This window comes from Mustelus asterias, chromosome 15, assembly GCF_964213995.1.
Source record: "Mustelus asterias chromosome 15, sMusAst1.hap1.1, whole genome shotgun sequence".
Taxonomy (NCBI): Eukaryota; Metazoa; Chordata; class Chondrichthyes; order Carcharhiniformes; family Triakidae; genus Mustelus; species Mustelus asterias.
Genome location: NC_135815.1, coordinates 75,617,756 through 75,627,676, shown reverse-complemented (window position 1 = coordinate 75,627,676; position 9,921 = coordinate 75,617,756).

Genomic DNA, 9,921 nt, shown 5'->3' with positions numbered 1-9,921 from the left:
CAGTGCAAGCTCAGAGGGAAGCAAGACACTTGGCTGAATCAGGAAACAGACTAACTTCAAACCAGAAAGACAGAAAGAGATTATACAATGCTCTGAAATCTATCTACGGGCCCCAGTCTACTGATTCATCACCAGTCTTTTGCACTGACGGGTTAGCACTACTCACAGAAAAAGCCCAAATTCTCAGAAAATGGGCAGGACACTTTAACCATTTTCTCTCTCAGCCTTCATTCATCAGTTAAGAAGCAATCAATGGGCTGTCACGGGTTGCCATCAACTGCTCTCTTGTTGATGAATGCAATCAATCCCCTGTCTAACTGTAACACTCCAGGAGATAATATATCCCAGCTGAGGACTACAAGGCTGGAAGTCAACGCCGGGTCCAAAACCTCACTGGCCCCTTTCAGTCTATGCAAGAGCAAGGAACCATCCTGCAAGACTACAACAATGCCTCAACTGTCAGTCTCATGATCAGCACAACAAAAACCTGAAGTAATGTACCAGCCTGTTCCGCCAGGATTCTCCCAAAAGAAATCTGTACCCAATGTGCAGGGAAACGGGAGTTATTTCCACCAGTGTTTTTAGTGTAATTACCAGAGCAAATCTCCGATACTCTGAGCATTGCAGATGCCTCAGCAGGATTCACTCTGGTAAGAAGGGGGGCAGGGCCCATTCCCACCCGAGAGGCTGGCAGCATAGTGCTGAGTGGGCCACTGTGCATGCTCTGATCTGTCAGAGCGGAGATTGGCGCATGGGCAGTAGCCCCCCCCACCATTGTCGGCTTCCCGATTGCTGGCGTTCCAGATCGCTGGCCAGCCTCACACCCCCACCTAATTGCTGACCTTCCAGACCTCCCCAGGCCAGCCCCTATGTCCCTGTTACCCCCCCTTCAAGCCAGCACCAATCTGCCCGCCTGCCCTGACCCCCCTGACAGTTGACTCACCCCCCGATAACCAACCCCACCCCGTCCAGCAGCCCTGACACCCCTCCCCACCTCAATGGCCAGCCCTGATAGCCCTCACTCCCTTCCTCCCCCGCTGAGAGTGGCAGCGGGTCCCCCCCATTGATCGCGCAACCCATGGGCCCCACCCCGTCAGCCCTGACCCCTCTAGCCTCACCCCCTTGGCACTGCCCAGTGCCAGTGGGAAGTGCCAAATTGTCCAGTGGGCAGTACCAGTTTGCCCCTTGGGCAGTGCCAGGGTGCCAGGTTGGTACTGCCCAAGGGGCACCCCTCTTATTGGAATGCTCATTTCAATATGATAAATTGGCTCAGAGCTGATTACGCTCAAAAGCTTAGCCTGAGAGACACGTGGAGGCCCAGGTGCCCAGCGTGAATCCCACAAAACAGCCACTGATGTCTCTGGGTTTGCTGCACTACTCGAGCAGGGGAGCAGGCTGTGAGAATCCCAGCACTAGTTTTGTTTGCATTTAGCCTTTAACTAAAAATGACTGTTTAAGTTAAGTCCAGGTTTCTAAATCCAGTCTTAACCAAGGATAAACAAGCTCTCCACTAGAACAAAGAACAATACAGCACAGGAACAGGCCCTTCGGCCCTCCAAGCCTGCGCCGCTCAAGTACCCAACGAGACCATTCGTTTGTATCCCTCTATTCCCAGTCTGTTCATGTGGCTATCTAGATAAGTCTTAAACGATCCCAGCGTGTCCGCCTCAATCACCTTGCTTGGCAGGGCATTCCAGGCCCCCACCACCCTCTGTGTAAAATACGTCCCCCTGACATCTGTGTTGAACCTTGCCCCCCTCACCTTGAACCTGTGACCCCTTGTGCTTGTCACCTCCGACCTGGGAAAAAGCTTCCCACTGTTCAATCTATCCATGCCCTTCATAATTTTATACACTTCTATTAGGTCGCCCCTCATCCTCCGTCTTTCCAGGGAGAACATCCCCAGTTTACCCAATCTCTCCTCATAGCTAAGACTTCCATACCAAGCAACATCCTGGTAAACCTTTTCTGTACTCTCTCCAAAGCCTCCACGTCCTTCTGGTAGTGTGGCGACCAGAACTGGGCGTAGTATTCTGAATGTAGCCTAACCAACGTTCTATACAGCCGCAACATCATATGCCAACTTTTATATTCTATGCCCCGTCCAATAAAGGCAAGCATGCCATATGCCTTCTTCACCACCCTCTCCACCTGTGCTGCCACCTTTAAGGATCTGTGGACTTGTACACCCAGGTCCCTCTGTGTGTCTATACTCCAGATGGTTCTGTCATTTATTGTATAGCTCCCCTTTACATTAGATCTACCGAAATGCATCACTTCGCATTTATCTGGATTAAATTCCATCTGCCATTTCTCTGCCCAATGTCCCAGCCTATCTATATCTTGCTATATTCACTGACAATATTCATTACTATCCACAATTCCAGCAATCTTCGTGTCGTCCGCAAACTTACTAATCACACCAGCTACATCTTCCTCCAAATCATTTATATATATCACAAGCAGCAGAGGTCCCAGTACAGAGCCCTGCGTTTAGGATCTCACCTACTTCCTTTGGTTCAAAGCATAATTCCCCTCCTTTGTCCCTGAGAGGTCCGATTCTTTCCCTAACAGCCCTCTTGTTCCTAACGTATGTATAAAATGCCTTAGGATTCTCCTTAATCCTGTCTGCCAAGGACATTTCATGACCCCTTTTTGCCCTTCTAACTCCCTGTTTGAGTTCTTTTCTATTTTCTCTGTATTCCTCCAGTGCTCCATCTGGTTTTAGCTGCCTGGACCTCATGTATGCCTCTTTTTTCTTTTTGATTAGACCCACAATTTCACTGGTTATCCACAGCTCTCGAATCCTACCTTTCCTATCCTTCCTCTTTACAGGCACATGCCTGTCCTGCAGTCCTATCAACTGCTCCTTAAAAGACTCCCACATGCCAGATGTGGATTTACCCTCGAACAGCCTCTCCCAATCAACAGCCACCAAATCCTGCCTAATCCAGCTGTAGTTAGCCTTCCCCCAATTCAGCACCTTACCCATAGGACAACGCTCATCTTTTTCCATTACTATCCTAAAGTTTACAGAATTGTGGTCACTATTTGCCACATGTTCCCCCACTGAAACTTTGATGACCTGACCGGGCTCATTCCCCAGTACTAGGTCCAGTATAGCCCCCTCTCTAGTTGGACTGTCAACATATTGTTCCAAAGAACCTTCCTGTATGCATTTTATAAATTCTTCCCCGTCCAGGCCCCCAGCCCTCAGCGATTTCCAGCCTATGTGAGGGAAATTAAAGTCTCCCACTACAACAACCCTATTTTTTCTGCACCTGTCCATAATCTCCTTACATATCCGTTCCTCAACTTCCCGTGGGCTTTTGGGAGGCCTGTAATATACCCCCAGCATAGTGACTGCGCCCTTCCTGAGCTCCACCCACAGTGACTCGTTACCTGACCCTTCCAAATTGTCCACCCTCTGTACCGCTGTAATATGCTCCCTAACCAGCATTGCTACTCCCCCACCTCTCCTAGCCCCTCCTCTGTCTTACCTAAAACACTTATACCCCGGAATATTCAGCTGCCAGCCCTGTCCTTTTTTTAACCAAGTCTCCGTCACTGCAACCACATCCAAGTTCCGACTGGAGAGCAGTTTATTTAGTTAATTAGGTAACTAGCTTAATTTGGATTTGGTAGCTTTGGTAGAGTTAACTCATCTGAGTCTCAGCTATAAATACAGGGTACTCAGTGTGGCTTGAACTGAATGAGTGAGTGAGGGAGCGAGTGAGGGAGCGACGAGGGAGCGATGAGCGAGCGAGCGAATGAATGAATGAATGGGAAGGTGTGCTCTTTTTGTTTTCTATCTCCAGTATTTGGTTCTGACTTCAGTACAGGGCAGATAGCTGATTGGTGAGAAACAGGTAAGTTATTCTGCTTATAGTATACAGTTTGTGAAGTTAAGATATGGGAGGACAGCTTGACAAGTGGAATGTGCATCCTGCAGCATGTGGGAAATAAGCACATCCATGAGGCTGAGGACTACGTGGATAGCACATTTATGGAGGTGGTCACACTGCAAGTTAGGAGCAGGCAGCGAGAGAATGGGTGACTGCCAGGCAATCTTAGGGAACTAGGAAGATGGTGCAAGAGTCCCTTGAGTCAACCTCGCTCACGAATCGGTTTTTCATTTTGGATACTGGCAATGGTGATGGTTCCTTAGAGAAGTGCAGCAAGAACTAGGCTTGTGGCACCACAAGTGGCTCAGCTGCACAGTAAGGGAGGAAGAAGAGTGTAAGAGTAATGGTGATAGGGGATTTGTTAATGAGTAAAACAGACAGGCTTTTCTGCAGCCTTAAGCATGACACCAGGATGATAAGTTGCCCCCTGTTGCCTGGATCAAGGATGTCATGGAGTGGCTGCAGAAGATTCTTCCGGGGGAGGGTGAACAGCCAGAGATTGTGGTGCATATTGGTACCAACTCAGAATTCCTAAGGTGCAGAATGAGGCCATTCAGCTCATCGGGTCTGCACCAACTCTCCAACAGAGAATCCCACCGAGGCCCTATTCCCGTAACCCCATGCATTTACCCTACTGATCCCGACACATCTTGGGACACTAAGGGGCAATTTAGTATGGCCAATCAACCTAGCCTGCACACCTTTGAACTGTGTGTGGAGACTGGAGCACCCAGAGAAAACCCACAAAGACAAGGGAAGAATGTGCAAACTCAACACAGACAATCATCAAAGGCTGGAATTGAACCTGGGTCCCTGGCACCGTGAGGCAGCAGTGTTAACCACTGTGCCATTGTACCGCCTGAAAGCAGATTTTAGAGAGTTAGGAAAGAAATTAGAAAGCAGGGCATCAAAACCAGTAGTCTCAGGATTACTCCCTATGCCACACATTAGTGAGCATAAGAATAGGAGGCTTGAGCAATTGAATGTATGGCTGGAGAATTAGAAATCAGAGAAATCATAGAAACCCTACAGTACAGAAAGAGGCCATTCGGCCCATCGAGCCTGCACCGACCACAATCCCACCCAGGCCCTACCCTCATATCCCTACATATTTACCCACTAATCCCTCTAACCGACGCATCTCAGGACACTAAGAGCAATTTTTAGCATGGCCAATCAACCTAACCCGCACATCTTTGGTGTAGGAAGGAGGGCATCAGATTTCTGTGGCATTCAGACAGGTTCTGGATCAGGTGGGACAAGATGGGCCACAAAACCGAAGTGGTAAAGTTGGGCACAGTATGAATCAATAAATTAGAGCTGCACATATCCTGGGTAATAGAGTAATAATGGGTGAATCTAATTAATGCTGTGGAAGATGAATTCCTGGAGTGTGCATGAGATGGGCTTCTGGAGCAATACATTGAAGATCGCGCTACTTAATATTATGTAATTAGAAATGATTGCTGTAAAAGAGTCTTTAGGAAATAGTGATCACAATAGAATAGAATTTTACATTAAGTTTGAAAATGATATAATTCATTCAGAAAGTAGTGTCTTAAATCTGTGAGTCTATCTTCAAAGAGGAAGGTACAGAAAATCTCCCAGAAATACGAGGGAACCAACAGGCTTGTGAAAACGAGGAGCTGAAGGAAATGAGTATGAACAAAGATGTAGTCCTAATTGGATTGAAGGTTGATAAATCCCAGAATGTTGATGGAGGTAGCTATAGAGATAGTGAATGCATTGATAGTTATAATTTCAAAATTCTATAGATTACAGAAATCTACGTTCCGTTTTTAGGTTCTTGGAGACTGAGTAGTAGCAAATAAACTCTCCCTCAATGTCAACAAAATGAAGAAGATAGTCATCGACTTCAGGAAGCATTGTGGAGGACATGCCCCTGTCTACATCAAAGGGAACAAAGTAGAAATGGTCGAGAGCTTCAAGTTTTTAGGTGTCCAGATCACCAACAACCTGTCCTGGTCCCTACATGCAGATGCTATAGTTAAGAAAGCCCACCAATGACTCTACTTCCTCAGGAGACTAAGCAAATTTGGCAGGTCTCACTAACTTCTACAGATGCACCATAGAAAGCATTATTCCCAGTTGTATCACAGCTTGGTATGTCTCCTGCTCTATCCAAGACTGCAATAAACTACAAAGGGTTGTAAACAAAGCCCAGTCCATCACTCAAACCAGCCTCCTATCCATTGACATTGTCTATACTTCCCACTGCCTCGGAAAAGCAACCAACATAATCAAGGACCCCATGCACCTCGGACGTATTCTCTTCCACCTTCTTCCATCGGGAAAAAGATACAGAAGTCTGAGGACACGTACCAACCGATTCAGAAACAACTTCTTCCCTGCTGCCATCAGACTTTTGAATGGAACTAGCTTGTATTAAGTTGATCTTTCTCTACACCCTAGCTATGACTGTAACACTACATTCTGCACTCTCTCATTTCCTTCCCTATGTAAGGTATGCTTTGTATGGCATGCAAGAAACAATACTTTTCACTGTATACTAATACATGTGACAATAATAAATCAAATCAAATCAAATGTAACCCCACTATTAAAGAAGGAAGGAAGAGACAAAACAGAAAACGATAGACCTCATAGTTTGCCATCAATAGGAGGGGAAATGTTATAATCTATTATAAAGGATGTGATAACTAGACACTAAGAACAAAGGGGTATTATGATTGGGCAGAGTCAACATGGATTTATGAAAGGGAAATCATGTTTGACAAACTTGTTGGAATATTTTGAGGAGAACCAATGAATGTGGTGTATTTGGATTTTCAGTCGGCTTTTGATCATTGGTGTAATGATGAGGTGTAGGAACTCTAAGAAAATGTGTTAGTCGTATCAGTTCTAAATCTACTATTATGTTGTTTTCCTCTGTACGTATCATTTTAGTCCCCAAAATGTCAGTGAAGCTGTGCCTTTGAAATGAAAAATATTAGTGTCTTTAGGCATTTTAATTTGAATTATATGCTATTTTGAAACATTGGTCTTTAGCATAGCTAGAATTTCATCATGCAACAGTTTAATTATTTATTTCAATTCTATGAAAAATAATAATTACAGAAGACTTTACTTATTTCTAACTGAGGGATGGTGTATAGAGGAATCGCTGCTTCTCTTGATTTCTATTTGTAACCTGGACCTGGGTGCATAGGGCACAACTTCCAAATCTGAAGATGATGCAACTGAGAGGGTTGGTGATAGACTTCAAGAGGATAGAGACAGGCTAGTGGAATGGGAAGACACATGGCAGATGAAATTTGATGGAGAAAAGTCTGAAGTGATATATTTTAGTCAGAAGAACAGGACATAAGAGTGACATAAAGGCCTTCTCTGAAGGCGGAAAGGCAGGTTAATAGGGTGGTGAAAAAGGCATTTGGCCCACTCACCTTTATCAATCAGGGTATAGATTACAAAAGCAGAGAGGTCATGATGGAGTTGTATAGAACTTTGGTGAGGCCATAGCTGGAATACTGTGTGCAGTTCTGGTCACCACATTATAGGAAGGATGTGAGGAGGGTGCAGAGGAGATTCACCAGGATGCTGCCTGGGATAGAACATTTAAGTTATAAATAGAGGTTGGATAGGCTTAGGTTGTTTTCTCTGGAGCAGAGAAGACTGAGGGGCGACCTGATTGAAGTGTTCAAGATTATGAGGGGCCTGGACAGGGTGGATAAAGAGCAGCTGTTCCCCTTAGTTGAAAGGTCAGTTACAAGGGGACACAAGTTAAAACTGAGAAGTGGGAGGTTTAGGGAGCATCTGAGGAAAAACATTTTTACCCAGAGGGTGGTGATGGTCTGGAATGTGCTGCCTGGGAGGGTGGTGGAGACGGGACGCCGCACATCCTTTCAAAATTACCTGAAAGATTACTTGGCACGCCATAACATTCAAGGCTATGGGGCCAAGTGCTGGCAAGTGGGATTAGGTGGGCAGGTCAGGGCCTTTCATGCGTCGATGCAGACTCAATGGGCCGAAGGGCCTCTGCTGCACTGTAGTATTATATAATTCTGAAAATAAAGGGGACATTTCTAAGGGTATGCAGGAACAGAGTGGGTGTATATGTGCATAAATTATTGAAGGCAACAACACAGATCAACAAAGCAGTGAATAAATTATACTAAATCCTGCATTTACGCATAGGGGCACAAAGTACACAGGCGAGTAAGTTAGGAACCTTCATAAAACACTGTTTCAGCCTCAACAGGAAGGAAGTGAAGGTTTTAGAAAGGGTGCTGTGGCTGTTCTCCTTGGAGAAGAGGAGGTTGAGGGGAGATTTGTTAGACATATTCAAAATCAAGAGAGTAAATGGGGAGAAACTGTTCCCATCGCCCGAAGGGATTAACAAAAGGACCAGCAGTGACATAAAGAAAAATCATTTTCTGCAACAAGTGGTTGTTGGAATGCACTGCCTTGGCATGTGGTGGAGGCAGATTCAATTGCTATTTTCAAAAGAGAACTAGATAATTATTCAAAGAGAAAAAATTTACTTGGCTCCAGGGAAATAGTCGAGGAATGGGACTAGCTGAGTTGCTGTTGCAGAGAATGGATGCAAAGACAGTGGGCAGGATTCTCCAGTTGTGCCGACCCTGCAACTGGAAATTCCTGCCCGAGGTCACAGACCTTTAAACTCTCTGTCCTGTCCACAATGATTCTCGCCACGGCGGGACCAGAAAATGTGCTGAATGGCTTCTTTCTGTGCTGTAACCATTCTATGTTTCTGGTAAAGATACGTCCAAGGAGGTTGATAAACACTAACATACGTGGGGTGGGCCAAATGGCCTGTTTCTCTGTTGGAAGTTCCATGTAAAGCTACCAGCAGAGAAAACAGTCCACTGTGTCACACAGTCTCAGACCATCACAGCCAAGGAACTAATGTGAATCACTCTCCATCCCACTCTCTCTTCACCCTCCCTCCACACTGTTTCCCCTCCCCCTCACACCTTCTCTTCCCTCTTTCACTCTTTCTCTCCCCTCCGCACTTTTTTTCTCCCCTCCACACTCCTCTCCTTCTTTAACAGTGGGGTTACATTTGATCTGATTTGATTTATTATTGTCACATGTATTAGATTGAGAATTAGTTAACGGATTAAAACCAGTGAATGGAATAAATGGGTCATTCTCACAATGGCAGGCTGTTTCTAGTGGGGTATCATAAGGGTCAATGCTGGGGCCACAGCTGTTCACAGTCTATATAAATAATTGGAATGTGGGGACCAAATATTATAGTTCCAAATTTGCTGATGACACACATTTGGTGCGAATGTAAGTTGTGAGGAGGATGCAAGGAGGCTTCAGGGGTCACAGGCAGGTTAAGGGATTGGGCAAGAACATGGCAATTAGCATCCCAACGCGCACATTTTTTGGTGCGTCAGGTTGGGAGTGCACGTGTCGGCCATTTTGCGGGATTCGTGCATGCGTTCCTGATGCATGCCTTCCTGTCTTCCACAGCTGGAGAGCAGGCACAGTCGGGGCCATGCTGGAAACCGGTGGGAAGACAGGTAAGTGATTTAAATCTGTTTTTAATCTTATTTAAATGTCATTATCGGGCCCAAGACTGAATTCTCCAGCCCGATAGCATCTCCCACCCTGCCAAGAGTATTTCAGTCCAGTGGGGTTTAGAGTAGCTCCCCACTTGCGGGGAACTTACGGAAGGCCCCGCCAGAGTGAAGGGGGGAGCAATTGGGGCCCCCGGGCATTGGACAGCAGGGTGTGGTGCCCCCTGGGTATGGGCACCTTGGCAGGGCCAGCCTGTGCCCCCTGACACTGCCCAAGAGGCAAAGTGTCCATGCCCAGGGGGCACCTTGGCACTGCCCACTGGGCATTGGGCAGTGCCAAGGGAGCAGGACCAAGAGGGCGGGGTCTATTGTCAGCTGGGCCTATTGTGGGCAGGGCCTAGGGGCGATTGGTGGGGGTGGGGATCCCACTGCCGCTCTGCAGATAGGATCAGTCGGGGCTGGAGGGAGGCCGGTAATCGGGGTGG